This window comes from Trachypithecus francoisi, unplaced genomic scaffold (assembly GCF_009764315.1).
Source record: "Trachypithecus francoisi isolate TF-2019V2 unplaced genomic scaffold, Tfra_2.0 Lachesis_group9, whole genome shotgun sequence".
In the NCBI taxonomy this organism is placed as follows: domain Eukaryota; kingdom Metazoa; phylum Chordata; class Mammalia; order Primates; family Cercopithecidae; genus Trachypithecus; species Trachypithecus francoisi.
This window is the reverse complement of record NW_022681474.1, coordinates 38,192,809-38,213,563: the sequence shown is the minus strand read 5'-3', so window position 1 is coordinate 38,213,563 and position 20,755 is coordinate 38,192,809. Positions and strand designations below refer to the sequence as shown.

Genomic DNA, 20,755 nt, shown 5'->3' with positions numbered 1-20,755 from the left:
GCAGCCTGGGTGACAGAGCGAGACTCCATCTCAAAAAGAAAAGAATGAATGGTCTGCGAACAACTTCGTCAAAATAGTTGAATAAACATAAATGTTTGCCAACATATATGCATATATTGCTTAAGTTTCTGACACATTGAAGTGGGAAAAAGCCCCTTTTTTCCCTCTTCCCCATCATTGGTGCTGAGCTTTCACTTGGTGCCCAGTGAGGGATGGAGGTCAGCATTTCCAGGATGAAACAAATAAATGAATACATGTTTCTCACTGTCAAAGAAAGGAGGTACAAATATGGAAACTGGGAAACCTAGAATATATCCTCTAGTGTTGCATAGGGATTAGAGGTACCAGTATCAGAGTCTGATTAGATAGACAACAAATATAGGTGTGTGTGTGTGTGTGTGTGCACATGCTAGCTCTGTCCACTGAGATGGCCTAGAAGCAATGACATTCTGATAACAACAAACATATTAAGATCTTGGTTTCTAAATACCATTATCTGCTAAAAGGAACCAGGGCTCCTTAAAGAAATGGCTGACTCCAGGGCTGAAGTAAGGAGAATACAAGGATGGGCTTGGAACATTTTATGACACCAGAAAGTAAAGAAATGCTCAAGGAATGAAGGGCACATATCTATGAGATAGTAACCAGCTTAAAAGGACTCCCACTAGCGAAGTCTGGGACAATTTCAATATCAAGATAAATAATAATAACAGATTATAACTCTGTGAATAACAAAAGATTCTTGAGTCCATACTGATATCAATAATTAATAGGAGAGAAAGGAAACTCTATCCCACCTAATAAATCTAGAAGGAATAAGATAGAAAATTCCCATTTGATAATCATCAGAGTAATAATATTCAGGTTAGAATCATTAATCAATGCTAAAACTGGTGAACATTTGATGAGAAACTTACATGATTGCACTCAAAGATTCTTGTCATAAAATAATTACTAATTACTTAAAAATGGAGAACCTGGCAAACACCATCTTATCTAAATGATAAAAGTTAGCATCACCATTAGCGGAACAAGTCAACATCATGTGCCTTCTGGTATGCTGCACTGAGACTAGCACAGTATTATTCCTGTGATATTGCTGCCAAATGCATCAATTATAAACATTAAACAATCCCCACCCCCCAAATTGAAGGAAATTCTCAAAAGTAACTGCCTGGGCTCTTCAAAACTATCAAGGTCATGAAAGAGAACTCAGAAATGAGAAATGGCCGGGCACAGTGGCTCACACCTGTAATCACAGCACTTTGGGAGGCTGAGGTGGGTGGATCACCTAAGGTCAGGGGTTTGAGACCAGCCTGACCGACATGGTGAAACCCCATCTCTACTAAAAATACAAAATTAGTTGGGCATGGTGGTGCAGGCCTGTAATCCCAGCTACTTGGGAGGCTGAGGTAGGAGAATCACTTGAACTCGGAAGGTGGAGGTTGCAGTTCACAAGAGTGAAACACCATCTCCAAAAAAAAAAAAAGGGCTGGGCATGGTGGCTCACGCCTGTAATCCCAGCACTTTGGGAGGCCGAGGCGGGTGGATCACGAGGTCAGGAGATGGAGACCATCCTGGCTAACACGGTGAAACCCCATCTCTACTAAAAATACAAAAAATCAGCCAGGCGTGGTGGTGGGCGCCTGTAGTCCCAGCTACTCGGGAGGCTGAGGCAGGACAGTGGCGTGAACTCGGGAGGCGGAGCTTGCAGTGAACCGAGATCACGCCACTGCACTCCAGCCTGGGCGACAGAGTGGGACTCCACCTCAGAAAAAAAAAGAAAAGAAAAGAAAAAGTGAGAAACAGTTCCAGACTGAGGAAGACTAAAGAGATGTGACAACTAAATGCAACGTGTGATCCTAGACTGGATCCTGGACCTGTAAGGGACTCTTTTGGTACAATGGGTGAGATTTAAATTGGGTCTGCAGATTAGATGGCATTATCAGATCAATGTTAATTTATCAATCTTAATTGTTGTACTATAGCCTTGCACTCAAGAAATGCAAATTGAAATATTAAAAGGTAATGGGGCATCATGTCTACAATTTATTTTCCAATGACTCAGAAAAAATAATAAATGGAGGATCTAGGTGAAGGATGTGTAGAAGGTCTGTGTTCTATTTTGCAGCTTTTTTTGTAAGTTTGAAATTATTTCCAAATAAAAAGTTTTAAGGATAAAAATTTGTGACAGTTGAAGAGCCCTAAGAACAGCAAAGCCCACAAACACCTGTGGATTAGGAGATTTAGAGAAAACAAAACAAAAATATACATTTCAGTTATTCATAGCTGCATAATAAACCACTCCAAAATTCAGTGGCTTAAAACAACACCATTGTATTGTCTCTCATGATTCTCTGGATTGACTGGGCTCAGCTGGGCAGTTCTGTTCCATGTGATGCCAGATGGGGCCGCAGCCATTTGGGAGAACATGCACAAAGGCATACTCCCACATCTGGTGTCTTGGTTAGGATGACTGGAAGGTTGGGCCTTTCTCCATGCAGTCTCAGGGCCTCTTCCATTTTGCATGGTTTCTCCAAGTCACTTCTCCACATGATCTCTCCAGTAGGATAGCCAGACTTTTTTTTTTTTTTTTTTAGATGGAGTCTCACTTTTGTTGTCTAGGCTGGAGTGCAATGGCGCAATCTCGGCTCACTGCAACCTCAGCCTCCCAGGTTCAAGCAATTCTTCTGCCTCAGCCTACTGACTAGCTGGAATTACAGGTGTCCACCACCACGTCTGACTAATTTTTATTTTGTATTCTTAGTAGAGACAGGGTTTCACCATGTTGGCCAGGCTGGTCTTGAACTCTTGACCTCCTGATCCTCCTGCCTCAGCCTCCCAAAGTGCTGGGATTACAGGCGTGAGCCGCCATGCCTGACAGTCAGACTTCTTACATGGCAGTTCAGGACTGTTTTCAAAAGTACAAAAGCGAAAATTATCAGGTAGTCTTAAAGCTTCGGTCCAGAACTGGTACTGTGTCACTTTCACTGTATTCTATTGGTTAAAACAAAACAAAAGCATACAGAAATGTTCAAATATACAAAAAGTGCATAAGCCTTTTATATGTATCTAGCTCCAAATTTTGTGTGACATCTTAAATCTCATTACAATTCTTAGTAATTTTAAAAAATGAGTTACAGGATCAATCCAAAGTCTATATGGGAGAGGGTTACATAAGGACATGAACAACAGGAAGTATATCAGGTACCACGGCCATTTTCAAAGAGTAGCTACCATACTGTCATAGCTAATTTGCTTGTCTCCTTGCCAGAAATATGTTATATTCCAAAATCATGTTAAATAAGTAATATTTAAAAGCCAAATATGGATCAAAGCAAAATAAAGATTTTTTTAGAGGCATGCTATAGGTTCTTGCTCACATTATCTCTTCTACCCTCGATCTGACCAGCATGTAACTTTGTGGTTGTTTCTTGTGGTTTTCAAAAATCTGCTTTCTCTTCTCATTATAACTTGTCATTTCTGAGCAGCAAACTACCTACCTTGATTTATGAAGTTTTCTTGTTTATATGTGTATTATTTAGATTTCAAAGACTGGTTGAAATAATCAGATGTATTTTGATCACGTTCTTTCACTATCATGAATTGAAATGTTAACAGCTGGCCGGGCGTGGTGGCTCAAGCCTGTAATCCCAGCACTTTGGGAGGCCGAGACGGGCGGATCACAAGGTCAGGAGATCGAGACCATCCTGGCTAACCCGGTGAAACCCCGTCTCTACTAAAAAATATAAAAAACTAGCCGGGCGAGGTGGCGGGCGCTTGTAGTCCCAGCTACTCGGGAGGCTGAGGCAGGAGAATGGCGTAAACCCAGGAGGCGGAGCTTGCAGTGAGCTAAGATCCGGCCACTGCACTCCAGCCTGGGCGACAGAGCGAGACTCCGTCTCAAAAAAAAAAAAAAAGAAAAAAGAAAAAAGAAAAAAAAGAAATGTTAACAGCTTTATTGAGATATAATTTATATACTATAAAATGTATACATTTAAAGTATAAGGTTCAGTGATTTTTAGCATGTTTACAGAGATTTGCAACCATCACCACAATCAATTTGGGATTTTTTTTTTTTTTTTTTTTGAGACAGAGTCTCACTCTGTTGCACAGGCTGGAGTGCAGTGGTGCAATCATGGCTAACTGCAGCCTCTGCCTCCTGGGCTCAAGCAATCCTCCTACCTAAGCCTCCTAAGTAGCTGGGACTACAGGATTGTGTCACCATGCCACAGTAATTTTTTGTATTTTTTCTAGTGTCGGGGTTCACCATGTTGTCCAGGCTGGTCTTGAACTCCTGGGCTCAAGCAATCTGCCCGCCTCAGCCTCCTAAAGTGCTGGGATTACAGGCATGAGTCACCATGCCCAGCCAATTTTGGAATATTTTTATCACCCCAAAAGAAACCTCCTACTCATTTGCAATCCTCCTACTCATTTGCACCATCCCTACCCCTTGTCCTAGGTACCACTAATCTACTTTCTGTGACAATAGATTTGCATACTCTGGACATTTCATATAAATGGAATCATATACTATGTGGTCCTTTGTAACCAGCTTCTTTCACTTAGCAAAATGTTTTCAAGGTTATTAATGTTGTAGCATGTATCAGTACTTCATACTTTTTTATGGCCAAATAATATTCCATATCTGACTATATTGCATTTTGCTGATTTATCACCAGTTAATAGGGCATTTGGATGGTTTCTACTTTTTGGCTATTATGAAAAATGTTACTATGAAAATTCATGTTTTTTGTTTGTTTGTTTTTTGAGACAGACTCTCACTCTGTGGCCCAGGCTGGAGTTCATGGCTCGATCTCAGCTCACTGTATCCTCCGCCTCTTGAGTTCAAGCGATTCTTGTGCCTCAGCCTCCTGAGTAACTGGGATTACAGGCATGCACCACCACACCCAGCTAATTTATGTATTTTTAGTGGAGATGGGGTTTCACCACATTGGCCAGGATGGTCTCCATCTCCCGACCTCGTGATCTGCCCACCTCGCCCTCCCAAAGTGCTGGGATTACAGGCATGAGCCACTGCGCCCAGCCATTCATGCACATGTTTTTGTATGGACATGTGTTTTCATTCCTCTTTGGTATGTACATAGGTCCATGAATTGATTTTTATTTATTTTTATTTTATTTATTTATTTTTTTTTTTTGAGACGGAGTTTCCCTCTTGTTGCCCAGGCTGGAGTCCAACGGCGCAATCTCAGTTCACCACAACCTCCACCTCCCAGGTTCAAGTGATTCTCCTGCCTCAGCCTCCCAAGTAGCTGGGATTACAGGCATGTGCCACCATGCCCTGCTAACTTTATACTTTTAGTAGAGACGGGTTTCCTCCATATTGGACAGGCTAGTCTCCAACTCCCGACCTCAGGTGATCTGCCTGCCTAGGCCTCCCAAAGTGCTGGGATTACAGGCGTGAGCCACTGTGCCCAGCCGAATTGATATTTTTATGAGAAAGTCAATGATTATTTTCCAATCATTAAACTTTTATCTTTCTGATATACGGAGAACTGTAAGTAATAATGTGGGAGAGGAAAGTGGAGAAGAAGTTAATAGGAGCTTTCACTCAAGATATAAAGGAATTTAAGAGCTTAGATGGTGAAGTGAAACTGCATGGTTTAAAATCCTGATTCTACTTTGAGAGGCCGAGACGGGTGGATCACGAGGTCAGGAGTTCAAGACCAGCCTGACCAATATGGTGAAACCCTCTCTCTACTAAAAATACAAAAATTTGCTGGTGTGGTGGCACGCACCTGTAATCCCAGCTACTAGGGAGGCAGAGACAGGAGAATCGCTTGAACCCGGGAGGCAGAGGTTGCAGTGAGCCGAGATCGCGCCACTGCACTACAGCCCGGGTGACAGAGCGAGACTCTGTCTCAAACAAAACAAAACAAATCCTGATTCTACCTCTTACAAGATATTTGCCTTAGGCAATTTATTTAACTCTCTAAGCTTCAGTTTTCCTTGTCTATAAAATGGAGAAAAATATAACTACCTCATAAGATTGTTGTGAGGATTGAATCAGATAGCACCAAACCCAGTGTCCAGCACATTGTAATGTTCATTAATAGTAATTATTGGCTAGCCACAATGGCTCATGCCTATAATCCCAACACTGAGAGGCTGAGGTGGGAGAACTGCTTGAGTCCAAGAGTTCAAGGCTGCTGTGATCCATGATTGTACCACTGCACGTCAGCCTGGGCAACAGAGCAAGACCTTGTCTCTGAAAAAAAAAAAAAGTAATTATTATTAATAATTTACACACTGCTGCATTTTTATAATGAGCATGCATTGCTTTTGTAATTTAAAAATAATTTTAAGATGCATGAAATCAACCTTAATTCTGTGTTTACTAATGTAAATGCAGTAAATGCAGTCTTACATTATCAAATCGTGCTTTAAACTGGAAAATAGTGCTTTGACCCTATTTCTTTGCTGTCTGTGCTTTAGATTAACTGAGGAAATGGAGACTGCCTACTTAAAGCCTGTATCATGCTTTTGTTATTCTTTTCCATTTTACAAATCAGGAGGGAGAATTTCCTGGGCAAAAAAATAGCTCATGAAGTAGTGGTGCCATTTTTCACCAAAATTGATCCTGAGATGGATATTAATTGTGTAGTCTACAAAGAGTTAATTTTATTTTTCCATTGATAATTTGGACCTTTGAAGTGAAGCAATTCTAACTGGACTCCTTTCTGACCCTTAAACCTTTTTGTTTTCGTGCAAAAGAAATCTGTTAGTCATCTAGCATCTTGCCAAAGATTCTGTCTCATTTCTCCATAGCTGATTTGAGTATTCCATTTTAATTAACTGCCTGTGGAATTACTAATTATATGATTTCTCTAGTGACTCCAATCTTAAATAATGAGATCCTTCTAATAAGGCTTGTTCTATTTATAGGGCTTAAAGAGAAATTAGATTGTTAGGAAGAAACAGCAGAAACACTAGAAATAACTATTAAAATATACTCAAATCTATTTTCTGGCCTGTTTTCTCATGCTTTATTTATATTTCTGGCCAAAAGAACAGGAGTACAAATGATGAGCATGTGAAGCCCTTACCCTGGCTCCTCTCACCCATGCTTGGCCCCAACAGTGGCCACTCACCAGGAGCTCCAAACGGGGTACCAGGGCCATTTTCCATTCCTAGGGAGGGGAGACCTGCAGCCTTTTAACCAATCAACTTGTAAGTACCTACAAGGTAATAAGTACTGTGTTCCAGATTATCTTTTTGTGTTATATGTGTGTGTAACAGCTTTATTGACATGTAGTTTATATGCCCTACAATTCACTCATTTAAAGTATACAATTTAATGATTTTTAGTATATTCACAGAGTTGTGCAACCAACACCACAATTTTAAAATATTTTCACTACCAGCAACAGAAATTTCATACCAATTAGCAATAATTCCCCTTTTCTTCCCAGGCCCTACAGCCACTAATCTATTTTCTTTATCTATGAATTTACTTATTCTGGACATTTCATATAAATGGCATTATATGCTAAGTGGCTTTTTGTGCCAGACTTCTTTCACTTAGCATGAAGTTTTCAAGGATTGTCCATGTTGTAGCATGTAATCAGTACTTCATCCCTCTTAAGACTGAATAAAGCCCGGGCGTGGTGGCTCACACCTGTAATCCCAGCACTTTGGAGAGGCCAAGGTGGGCAGATCACGAGATCAGGAGTTTGAGACCAGCCTAACCAACATGGTGAAACCCCATCTCTACTAAAAATACAAAAATTAGCCAGGCATGGTGGCGCATACCTGTAATCCCAGCTACTCAGGAGGCTCAGGCAGGAGAATCACTTGAACCTGGGAGGTGGAGGTTGCAGTGAGCCGAGATTGCACCATTGCATCTGGGCAACAGAGCGAGACTCTGTCTCAAAAAAAAAAAAGACTGAATAATATTCCATTGTATGGATGGATCACATTTTGTTTATTCATTCATCAGTTGATGGGCATTTGGATGTTTCCATTTTTTGGCTATTGTGAATAATGCTGGCATGAACATTTGTGTGAAAGTTTTTGTGTGGACATGTTTTCATTTCTTTTGGGTATACATGTAGGAGTAGAATTGTTAAGTTACATGATAACTCTACATTTAACGTTTTGAAGAACTGTCAGACTGTTTTCAAAAATGGCTGCACCATTTTACATCAAGGCTAATTATAAGATTTACTTGGTCTGGGGTTAATTGATGTTGCATTTGGCTATGGACTTGGGAACAGGCTTTTGCTGTTCAGGTAAGAAACTTCTGTCAAAGTCAAAGTTTCTCTCTATATCACGATCCAAATTTAGCAGTCTAAAAGAGTATGTGTTTTTCAACAGTTTTAAAAAATAAGACTATTATTATTCTGTCTAGAAAGAAGAGTAATTCTGCTTATCAAGTTTCCAGATTTCCTTAGCCTTTTATGGAACATTTGTCTCTTCTCACCCTAAGAGACTGTGTAGGCCTCAGGGGTAGATGGAGTTAGGCACAGTGGTATAAATGAAAGGGGATTGCAATATGTCCCCCCGTCATAGACCTATGCAGTCCCTGGCTGCCTGCCATAACACAATACCAAAGACTGGGTGGCTCAAGCAATAGGAACTTATTTATCACACTTCTAGAGGTGGGGAAGACCACCATCAAGGTGTTGGCTAATTCAGTTCCCTGGTGAGGGCTCTCTTCCTCGCCTCTTACAGATGTCCACCTTCTCAATGTATCCTCACATGTTGTGGGCTGCGGGGGAGCGGTTGCCAGGGAGCAAGTTCTGTTCTCTCTTCCTCTTGTTATAAAGGACACTAATCTCATCATGGGAGCCCTATCTTCATGACCTCATCTAAACCTAATTACCATCAAAAAGCCTCACTTCCAACCAAATACCATCACATTGGGGGTTAAGGCTGTGACATATGAATTTTGAGGAAATATAAACATTTAGTCCATAACCCCTCCATGTTGCAACAAAGTTTTCCATTTCACTTACAATAGCATCCTTGTTCACAGCAGTTAGAAGTACACATGGGCTAATAAATGTCTTATTTTAGTCACTCACATCTAAGCATAAATTAGTTTTCTTTTTTTTTTATTCTGTTTTTCATTTTTTGAGATGGAGTTTCACTCTTGTTGCCCAGGCTGGAGTGCAATGGCACCATCTTGGCTCACTGCAACCTCTGCCTCCCAGGTTCAAGTAATTCTCCTGCCTCAGCCTCCCAAGTAGCTGGGATTACAGGCGCCCGCCACCACGACCAGCTAATTTTTTGTAATTTTAGTAAAGACAGGGTTTCACCGTGTTGGCTAGGCTGGTATTGAACTCTTGACCTCAGGTGATCCACCCACTTCAGACTCCCAAAGTGCTGGGATTACAGGCGTGAGCCACCGCACCTGGCCTCTGAGCATAAATTAATACAAGCTTTCCTTTTCCTCTTAATCTCTGTTTAAGTACAATCAGCTCAAACTAAGGTGTTCTGATTGTAAAGAAGGTACTAAAAAAGGATAGGAAAGGAGTAATTTTAGGGTCAATGTAGAATGTGCTACACGCATTACTTTGATTAGGTTATTTACTCATAACAACTACATGGGTTAAGCACTATTATTTTACTCAGAAAGAAAGGAAAAGGCTCAAAAAGTAGCTTACTGAAGGCCATTTAGCAAATTGTATGTGTAGTGTTGGGATTTTACCCTAAATTTACTTGATTCTAGATAATCAGAACATCCTCCTTCTATCCTGAATTGAGAGCCGACTCGTGCTGGGAAGGAGGTGGAGAGGGTAGGGGTTTATGCAAAAGCCAAACTTTATCTTCTCTACACATTTTTTTTTCATGTCCCTGGTTGTCACAACCACTTGTTGGCAGCACCCCCGCCCCTCAACGGTTTGGCTGTGCAGAAGTGCTAATGAGTCCCTAAATGCTTCCCAGCTTAGTGGAGCTACTGTACTCCCCTAAGTGAGGAAGGCGGCAATAGCTGCTAACTGGGCCACACACACTCCGGCAAAACTTCCTTATTTGGAAAAGTCTTTTGCATCCTATTTGGGCAGAAAGAATACAATCTCACATTTAAGATAAACAAAATGCCTTGACCTACATCAGAAGGGGCACTCAAAAACACGAAAACACAGCCAAACACCAAAAAGATCCAGTGTATTCCTAGCTACTTCCCTTCAGGTGGAAGGTGGTGGGGGCAGGGGAATGCTCAGAAAGATAAAAGAACATTCACGAATTCCTTTTTCTTTAACCACAGAAGCTATTCTAGTTAGCAATTAGCTTTGAATCTCAGTTATATGGAATTTAGCACACTTTTTACTAGAGTTAAGAAAATACACATTTTAAGATTGTTCATATTGTTGAAGTTGGGAGAAGCCTGAGCGGCAAGACAGTATACTTCCTCAAGTATGATTTAGCGTTGCTTTTAATACCCTGAGCAGAGGTTACATTTGAAAATACAAGACCAAGTAAGTATTTGCAGGGTGGGCCAGTGGAGTCGACCTGAGTGTCCACTCCTGTCATTTTTGGAAACTGTGCCCAGGAGCAGCTTGTTAGAAAGATGAAAAGAGAAAATTAAGTCTCAACTTTCCCCTTGCAGGGTGAACTTGGGCAAATGACTTAACCTCTCTGGGCCTCAGTGTGCTGGTGTCTGAAGAGGAGTTGACTAAATGATCACCAAGGGCCTTCCCTATATCGGGGCATTCTTTTTATTTTTGAAACGGGGTCTCGCCCAGGCTGGAGTGCAGTGGTGCAATCTCAGCTTACTCCAACCTCTGCCTCCTGGGTTCAAGCGATTCTTCTGTCTCAGCCTCCCAAGTAGCTGGAATTCAGGCATGCACCACCATACCTGGCTAATTTTTGTATTTTTTTTTTTTTTTTAATAGAGATGGGGTTTCACCATGTTACCCAGGCTGGTCTTGAACCCTGATCTCAGGCAACCCGCCTGCCTCGGCTTCCCAAAATGCTGGTATTACAGTTATGAGTCACCATGCCTGGCGTCTTCCCAGTATGGGCATTTTCTGATTTCCATGATTGTGGAAAGGGCTTGTCTAGGCTTGGGTGTGCAATAGAAGACACGGGTTTCCAGTGCCCTCTAGACCCACCCTGACTTCCCTCTTGGTCCTTTTGCTCCCTCAGCACTTCCAGAGCTCAGCCCTTCCTGGGTCAAACCCTTAAAAGCCCCATTGGTATGCAAAGCATAAGAAGCCTAATACCCTCCATACCTGAAGTCTGCTGTCACCACCTGGCCCCAGGTGATGATGATGAATTGAATCAGATAAAATAACTCTTATTGGTATTAGCTAACATGTAACCCCCTTCCCCACAAAAATACCTTAAGAATAATTTGAATATATGTGCTTCCCCGTGAAAGGTCCTAAAATCTGCATTCTTCATTTCTTTTTTCTTGAGATGGGATCTCCTTCTGTCGCCCAGGCTGAGGTGTAATGGCGCCATCTCAGCTCACTGCAGCATACACCTCCTGGGTTCAAATGATTCTCCCGCCTCAGCCTCCTGAGTACCTGAGATTACAGGCATGCACCACCACAGCCCAGATAATTTTTGTATTTTTAGTAGAGATGGGATTTCACTATATTGGTCAGGCTGGTCTTGAACTCCCGACCTCAGGTGATCCACCCACTTCGGCCTCCCAAAGTGCTGGGATTACAGGCGTGAGCTACTGCGCCCAGCCTGCATTCTTCATTTCTGTGGGAAGGAGAGTGTTGATTGAATGGTTTCCTGTGCCCCTCAAATTGCGTGAAGGTTAGGCTGCTTTCTCGAGATCAGGGAGACTTGGAGAAGTCGTGTTATCTTGGCAGGAATATTGCAAAGTCAAGATGGATATTTTGTTTTCCTCTGCATTAATCTGCAGCTAATGCCAGTGAACATTATCTGTGTTTAATTACATTCGCTAACCAACTGACACAACCTCCCCTGGGAAGAAGCTTATCCGACTCTGACTCATGCTTTACAGCATGTTGGATTTGAGGAAATGGATAATATACGCCCTGCTGGCTTTGGAATTTTAAACAGAAACCCACATGCCGCCGAGTCTCCGGCTTACTCCCAAATATGGGAGAATCTGTGCCCCAGCAAGGGTGCAGGAGGCAGGCTCATTGTGACAAAAGGCAAAACCTGTGGTGTGTGCAGGGCAGGCCAGAGCCAGCAGCCACTTAAAGGAGAAGGAGCAACTGCAAGGAAGGGAAGGGAGGCCAACATCCCAAGGCCCTTTTCTAGAGTTAGCTTGATTATGTCATGGTGGTGAATGTCTTATTAAAAGTAAAACGTATCTCCAACATCAGGGGCCAAAGAGGGGCTGACCTTTAGAGGCATTTAGAGCAGTACTCACAGGCACAGCACGTCCGAACTGGACGAGATGATACAAGCCTTGTGCTGGGCTAGCTGGGTCACCCTGAGCCAGATGATAGTGAGAAACTTCCGGGTAGCCAGGGTGCCCCAGGATTCCCTAAGAAATGGAGCTGTCCCAGGGCACAGCAGTTGGGGTCATTTTTCTTGTGTCTGAGCCACGAGGGAGGGGGCAGTCTCCCAGAGCAGAAGGAGATAGTAGCGGCTCACATTCCACCTCCCGTTCCTGCTATGGCTGAGCCCCTCCACCCCCACAAACTCTCTTCCCTTCCGTGTGGTCCTTGCGCTGCTTCTCCTTAAAAAAACCTTTATTGGGGCTGGGCACAGTGGCTCATGTCTGTAATCCCAGCACTTTGGGAGGCTGAGGCAGGTGGATCACCTGAGGTCAGGAGTTTGAGAGCAGCCTGGCCAACATGGTGAAACCCCATCTCTACTAAAAATTAAAAAATTAACTGGGCATGGTGGTGCGGTTGCCTATAATCCCAGCTACTTGGGAGACTGGGGCAGGAGAATTGCTTGAACCCAGGAGGCGGAGGTTGCAGTGAGTCAAGATTGTTCTACTGCACTCCAGCCTGGGCAACAGAGCGAGACTCTGTCTCAAAAAAAAAAAAAAGGCCGGGCTCAGTGGCTCATGCCTGTAATCCCAGCACTTTGAGAGGCCGAGGCACGCGGATCACCTGAGTTCGTGAGTTCGAGATCAGCCTGACCAACAAGGAGAAACCCCGTCCCCACTAAAAATACAAAATTAGCTGGGCGTGATGGCGCATGGCTGTAATCCCAGCTACTTGGGAGGCTGAGGCAGGAGAATCGCTTGAACCCGGGAGGTGGAGGTTGTGTAGAGCTGAGATTGCTCCATTGCACTCCAGCCTGGGCAACAAGAACAAAACTCCATCTCAAAAAGAAAATAAAAGAAAAACAACCCAATGATATAAAAATATAATAATAATCATTCCCAGTGAGAGCATTTTCTTTGCATCAGACACCATACTAAAGCACTTAATGTGCATCATTTTGGCCAGGCGCCATGGCTTGTGCCTATGATCCCAAAGCTTTGGGAGGCCAAGGCAACAGGATGGCTTGAGGCTAGGAGGTTGGGACCATCCTGGGCAACACAGTGAGACCCCATCTCTACACAAAGCAGAAAAAATTAGCCAGGCTTGGTGGCACATGTCTATAATCCCGGCTACTCAAGAGGATGAAGCAGGAGGATGGCTTGAACCCAGGGATTCAAGACTGCAGTGAGTTATGACGGGGCATACCACTCAAGCCTGGGTGACAGAGCCAGACCCTGACTCTTTAAAAAAAATGCATAATTTAATTCAAACTTCTCAAAATCCCTATGAAGTAAGTATATTATCATCCCCATTTACAGGTAAGAACATTAAAATTCATACAGGTGAAGTAAGTTGCCACACAGCTAGTACATGCAAAGCTGAGATTTAAACTCAGATGATAGGCCAGGTGTGGTGGCTCATGCCTGTAATCCCAGCACTTTGGGAGGCCAAGACGGGCGGATCACTCGAGGTCAGGAGTTCAAGACCAATCTGGCCAACATGGTGAAACCCCATCTCTACTAAAAATACAAAAGCATTAACCGGGCATGGTGGTGGGTGCCTGTAATCCCCACTACTCAGAAGACTGAGGTGGGAGAATTGCTTGAACCAGGAGGCGGAGGTTGCAGTGAGCTGAAATCATGCCACTGTACTCCAGCCTGGGTGACAGAGCAAGACTGCATCTCAATACAAAATAAAAATAAATAAGTAAAATAAACCCAGGTGGTTGCTCTCCAAAGGTTGTGTGTGTCAGCTACATGTGGTGCCTTGAGAGGTACAAGTAATAAAGGAATATCAACTGCAACCCATCACTTAAAGATAATCATTGTTATCATGCTTCCAGACCTCTCTTTATACACATATGACTGGTTTTATCCTGATTTCAGTAGAATAAAATCTAGGGTTGGCTGAACTTCTGGAAAGAGAGTGAACGAATTGCCCAGTGCAATTTATCCAGATTTCTCTTCTCCTTTAAAAGCTCTAGCTCAATGAACCTGCACTTGGGACTGAGTCCACTCTCCTGGTCTCCAGGAGGCTCAGGTGTCTTGCTGGGTGCATCATCCCAAGCACACAGTAAGCACTCAATAAATTCTCTCCAGTTGTGTTGTCAGGGACAGGTTCTTCTGTCAGGGAGCAAAGCCTCTGCTCCCACGAGCATACTTAAGAGTTGCAAGGCTGAGGCCGGGCGCGGTGGCTCAAGCCTGTAATCCCAGCACTTTGGGAGGCCGAGACGGGCGGATCACGAGGTCAGGAGATCGACACCATCCTGGCTAACACGGTGAAACCCCGTCTCTACTAAAAAAATACAAAAAACTAGCCGGGCGAGGTGGCTGGTGCCTGTAGTCCCAGCTACTCGGGAGGCTGAGGCAGGAGAATGGTGTAAACCCAGGAGGCGGAGCTTGCGGTGAGCTGAGATCCGGCCACTGTGCTCCAGCCTGGGCGACAGAGCGAGACTCCGTCTCAAAAAAAAAAAAAAAAAAAAAGAGTTGTAAGGCTGGACACGATGGCTCACACCTGTATTCCCAGCACTCTGGGAGGACGAGGTGGGCGGATCACCTGAGGCCAGGAATTCGAGACCAGCCTGGCCAACATTGTGAAACCCCATCTCTACTAAAAATACAAAAATTGGCCAGGTGCGGTGGCTCACACCTGTAATCCCATGATTTTGGGAAACCGAGGCAGGTGGATCGCCTGAGGTTGGGAGTTCCAGACCAGCCTGACCAACATGGGGAAACCCTGTCTCTACTAAAAATACAAAATTAGCAGGGCGTGGTGGTGCACACCTGTAATCCCAGCTACTTGGGAGACTGAGGCAGGAGAATAGCTTGAACCTGGGAGGCGGAGGTTGCAGTGAGCCAAGATCGTGCCATTGCACTCTAGCCTGGGTGACAAGAGCGAAACCCCATCTCAAAAACAGACAATAACAACAAAAAAAATTATCCAGCTGGGTGGCCTGTAATCCCAGCTACTTGGGAGGCTGAGGCAGGAGAATCGCTTGAACCCGGGAGGCGGAGGTTGCAGTGAGACCAGATGACGCCACTGCACTCTAGCCTGGGCAATAAAGTGAGACTCTGTCTCAAAAAAAAAAAAAAAAAAAAGAAAGGAGTTGTGGGTTCTTTTGCCCCTCCAGATGGTGCTAGTTCTAGAGCCAAGTAAAGAATCACTTGGCTGGGCGTGGTGGCTCACGTCTGTAAACCCAGCACTCTGGGAGGCCGAGGCGGGCAGATCACGAGGTCAAGAGATTGAGACCATCCTGGCTAACATGGTGAAACCCCGTCTCTACTAAAAATAGAAAAACTTAGCCAGGCGTGGTGGCAGGTGCCTGTAGTCCCAGCTACTCGGGAGGCTGAGGCAGGAGAATGGCATGAACCCCGGGTGGTGGAGCTGGCAGTGAGCTGAGATCGCGCCACTGTAGTCTAACGTGGGCAATAGAGTGAGACTCCATCTCAAAAAAAAAAAAAAAAAAAGAATCACTTGCCCCAGTGAGCCTAGAAGACACAGGCATGCCATCACTCAGAGAGCAAAACTGATCCTACTACTGTGGTCCCATTTAAAGCCCTTGGTGCATTTAGAATCCTGGCTTTCTCATGGCTGCTGATGAGGAGGGAAGCTTTGGGGACAAAGACGGACACAGGCCAGGTTGTATGTGTGTGTTCTGGGAGTGGGGGGGAGTGGAGTTACTGTAGCAAAACCTGGATTCAGTGGCACTTCTGGACCTCACAGGAGCACCTGTCATCTGGGCCAGCCTAGCTTCAGGGGGATGGAGAACCACCTGTAGCTAATGGAGGGGCTGACTTTAAAGGGCAGTGACATTTCCCTGCCTGGTCATGAAACCTGAACTGAGCAAGCAGAGCGAATGCTTGTCACATCATGGCAGGCAATGACAGAAGCTAGTTAGGGACTCAGGGAAATCCATCTTTCCTTCCCACTCCCCACTAATCAGCACTTCCCTGCCACACACACACAACCACATACTTTCTCTGAAAAAAAAAAAAAAGATATCACAAAATGGTAAATTTTGTTATGTATATTTTACTACAATTTTTAAAAACCAGGTTCAAGGTAGGCTGCAGTGGCTCACGCCTGTAATCACAGCATTTTGGGAGGCCAAGGTGGGCAGATCACAAGGTCAGGAGTTCGAGACCAGCCTGGCCAATGTGGTGAAATCTCGTCTGTACTAAAAATACAAGAAAATTAGCCGGGCATGGTGGTGCATGCCTGTAGTCCCAGCTACTCAGGAGACTGAGGCAGGAGAATCACTTGAACCCAGGAGGTGGAGGTTGCAGTGAGCTCAGATCATGCCACGGCACTCCAGCCTGGGCAACAGAGCAAGACTCTGTCTCAAAAAAAAAAAAACAAACACAAAAAAACCAGGTTCAATACAAACCACGTTCACCATTCTATTTTCTTTCCTTATCCCTACATCTATGTATTCCCCAGTTGTTTCGCCAAACACTTAATACACATTTTTGTATTTGACCCCCTCAACTTGTGGTATAATGAGTAGTTATTGTTAGTTACCAGAACCAGGGACTACTAATTTTTTCTTTTAATTAACTTTTTGTTGGTATAACATATATACAGAAAAGTGCATAAACCATATAAAAATTATATAAATAACTATAAATTTGCAAAAGGCAAAACACTCCCAAGTGACTAACATCTAAAGGAAGGAACAGAATATCACGAGTACCCCAAAAGCCCCCTGTTGACCCCTTCTAGTCACTAATCTCCCAAGGGTAATTCTTATCCATAGGTGAACAGCATAGATTAATTTCACCTATTTTTGAACTTGACATAAATGGAATCATCAGTATATGCTCTTCTGTGTCTGGTATCTTCCACGTAATATTATGGTTGTGACAGTCATCCATGTGGTTGTGCTTCGTGATACATTAATTATTCCCATTGCTGTGTAACACTCCATTGTGTGAATTCACCATGATTTATTTATCCATTCTATTGTAGGTGGACGTTTGAATTGTTTCTATTCTTAGCTTTTACAAACAGTGCACTATGAACATTCTTTTATTATTATTATTATTTTTTTGAGACGGAGTCTCGCTCTGTCACCTAGGCTGGAGTGCAGTGGCCCCAATCTCGACTCACTGCAAGTTCCGCCTCCCAGGTTCACGCCATTCTCCTGCCTCAGCCTCCTGAGTAGCTGGGACCACAGGCGCCCGCCACCACACCCAGCTAATTTTTTGTATTTTTTAGTAGAGACAGGGTTTCACCGTGTTAGCCAGGATGGTCTTGATCTCCTGACCTCATGATCCGCCTGCCTCGGCCTCCCAAAGTGCTGGGATTACAGGCGTGAGCCACTGCACCCAGCCGAACATTCTTATAGCTGTTTTTATGTATGTGAACATGCATCTTTTTAGAAATGTAATTGCTTATCACACTTTTTGCATATGTTCCACTTTGACAGTTGTTGCCAAAAGGTTTTCTAAACTGGCAATTTACATTCTCACTAGCCACATGCGAAAGTTCCAATTGCTCTATATCCTCACCAATACTCAGTGTTGTCTTTTTCATTTTAACCATTCTGGTGAATGTGCAAGGATATCTTATTGTATTTTAATTTGCATTTTCTTGCCAATTAATGAATTGGTGTCTTTTTGTATGTTTATTAGCCATTTGGATATTTTGAGACATTTTAAAGGGTATTCTTTCTCCTGGTTATGAAAATAATACATGCTGAGGCGGGTGAATCACTTGAGGTCAGGAGTTTGAGACAAGCCTGGCCCACATGGTGAAACCCCATCTCTACTAAAAAATACAAAAATTAGCTGGGTGTGGTGGCATGCACCTGTAATCCCACTACCTGGGAGGCTGAGGCAGGAGAATCACTTGAACCTGGGAGGTGGAGGTTGCAGGGAGCCCAGATAGTGCCACTGCACTCCAGCCTGGGTGACAGAGTGAGATTCTGTCTCAAAAACAAAAACAAAAACAAACAAACAAACAAAACCATGCTAATTGAAGAAGCTTTGGCAAATACATAGTGGCTTTGTACTATGTCAGTTTAGCTAAACTGAAACCATGTTTTTCAGAATTTCTTTCTCTGTATGGCTCTGGGCTAGGGTTGGCCACAGAAAATTTGCACAAGATTGGAGGGCAGAGGTGAAGCAAACATGCTTATGCTCAGAAGGTCAGTGTAGAAACAGGTGCTGTTCTAACTTATGGTGTTTCAGATCTGCTAGCTCACCCTGTGGCCATGGGATAGACTTGAGCCTACATCTCCTTCGGCCCCCATAACAGCTCTTCCTTCAGCATTTTCAGTCCCTGAGTCAGGTCTGTGTTCAGATTTATGACAAAGAGTTCAGCGATTCCTGCGGGTCGCCCACATAGTTGAAGTAGGATGTTTTAGAGGCAGTGAGACATTGATACAGGTTCCAATTCATCCTGTGGGTGCCCCCTGGTTCTTTTGGACTCCCACTGGTCCTTACTCTCCCATACTTCATGTCTACCTGCTCTTTCTGACTTCAGTCCCAGCACCAGAAACAGAAGCAACAGTTGTATACAAACTGCTTAACAAGTTCCCACATTGCATAACATCAAAACCCCACAAGAAACATCTTACTCCATGCCACGCCTGATAGTTCTGCTTCTCTAATTAAGCCTTGACCAATAATAGGCATTAAGAAGAAAACCATGGCCAGGCGCAGTGACTCACAGCTGGAATCCCAGCACTTTGGGAGACCAAGGCGCGTGGATCACCTGAGGTCAGGAGTTTTGAGACCAGCCTGACCAACATGGTGAAACCCCACCTCCACTAAACATACAAAAATTAGCCAGGTGTGGTGGTGCATGCCTGTAGTCCCAGCTACTCAAGACGTTGAGGCAGGAGAATCACTTGAACCTGGGAGGCAGAGGCTGCAGTGAGCTGAGATCACACCACTGCACTCCCATCTGCGGTGAAAGAGCCAGACTCCGTCTCAAAAAAAAAGGAAACCAGGCCAGGCACAGTGGCTTACATCCGTAATCCCAGCACTCTGGGAGGCCGAGGAGGGAGGATCACCTGAGCCTATGAGTCCAAGACCAGCCTGGGCAATATAGCAAGACCTTATCTCTACAAAAAGTTAAAAAATTAGCCAGGCATAGCAGCATATGCCTATAGTCTCAGCTACTTGGAAGGCTGAGGTGGAAGGATCACTTGAGCCCAGAAGGTCAGGGCTGCAGTGAGCTGTGATCACACCGCTGCACGCCAGCCTGGACAACAGAGCAAGACCCTGCCCCCCATTCCAAAAAAAGTAAACCAAACTCACCCATAATTCTACACCCAGAGAGGACCACTATCAACATCTTAGTGTGTATTCTTCCTGCCTGAGGTATTTTAAGTGAAGAGAATGAGCCTGAGACAGGTTAGACGATTGCTCAGCTTTCAACTAGCTGGCGGCAGAGCTGTGCCTTCAGAAGTCTGGTTTCATCCTTGCTCAACTAGCGTCACTTCCACTGTGTCTCAGAATCCCTAAGTGACCCTTTACTCCTCTGACCTTCCTGGGAGGACTTCTTGCTCTGAGTACAAGCTCTGGGGCATGTGAAAGCAGCCATCATCCATATCTTCCCAAGCTCTGCAGCCACCTGCTTTGACAGCTTCCCCATTTTGTTCTAACCAAACTGCAGGAGTTTCACCTTCCTGTTCCTCTTCAGGAAACAAACAAAACATTATCTTTTCTCTTTTGAGACGGAGTCTCACTCTGTCGCCCAGGCTGAAAGCGCCGTGGCACGATGGCTCACTGCAACCTCCGTGCCCCCCCGGGTTCAAGCAATTCTCCTGCCTCAGCCTCCCGAGTAGCTGGGATTACAGGCACCCACTGCCACGCTCAGCTAATTTTTTGTATTTTTAGTAGAGACGGGGTTTCACCATACTGGCCAGGCTGGTCTCGAACTCCTGACTTCACGTGATCCATCCACCTTGGCCTCCCAAAGTGCTGGGATTATAGGTGTGAGCCACCGTGCCTGGCCTTGTAAAAAAAAAAAAAAAAAAAAAAAAGATCTTTATCTTTACAAGATCTTTTAGGTGGGCGCAGTGGCTCACACCTATAATCCTAGCATTTTGGGAGGCTGAGACAGGCAAATTGCTTGAGTCCAGGAGTTCAAGACCAGCCTGGGCAACATACTGAGACCCCCGTCTCTACAAAACATACAAAAAAAAAAATCAGCCGGGTGTGGTGTGTGTGCCTATAGTCCCAGCTACTTGGGAGGCTGAGGCAGGAGGATCACCTGAGCCCTGGAGGTTGAGGCTGCAGTGAGTCGTGATGGTGCTACTGCACTCGAGCCTGGGCAACAGAGTAAGAGTGAGATCTTGTCTCAAAAAAAAAAGAAAAGAAAAAAAAAAAAAAAAAGAAAGAAAAAAACTA

General features: G+C 44.2%; 1 long non-coding RNA gene across 1 annotated transcript; it reads right to left on the bottom strand.

Annotated features, from left to right (window-relative positions):
* Positions 1–2,793: 2,793 nt before the first annotated feature.
* Positions 2,794–20,026, bottom strand: LOC117082127. The gene is made up of 3 exons (XR_004436482.1): positions 19,661–20,026; positions 18,601–18,724; positions 2,794–2,997 (listed from the first exon to the last, which is right to left on the bottom strand). It is a non-coding gene; the product is annotated as an uncharacterized LOC117082127 (long non-coding RNA).
* Positions 20,027–20,755: the final 729 nt, after the last annotated feature.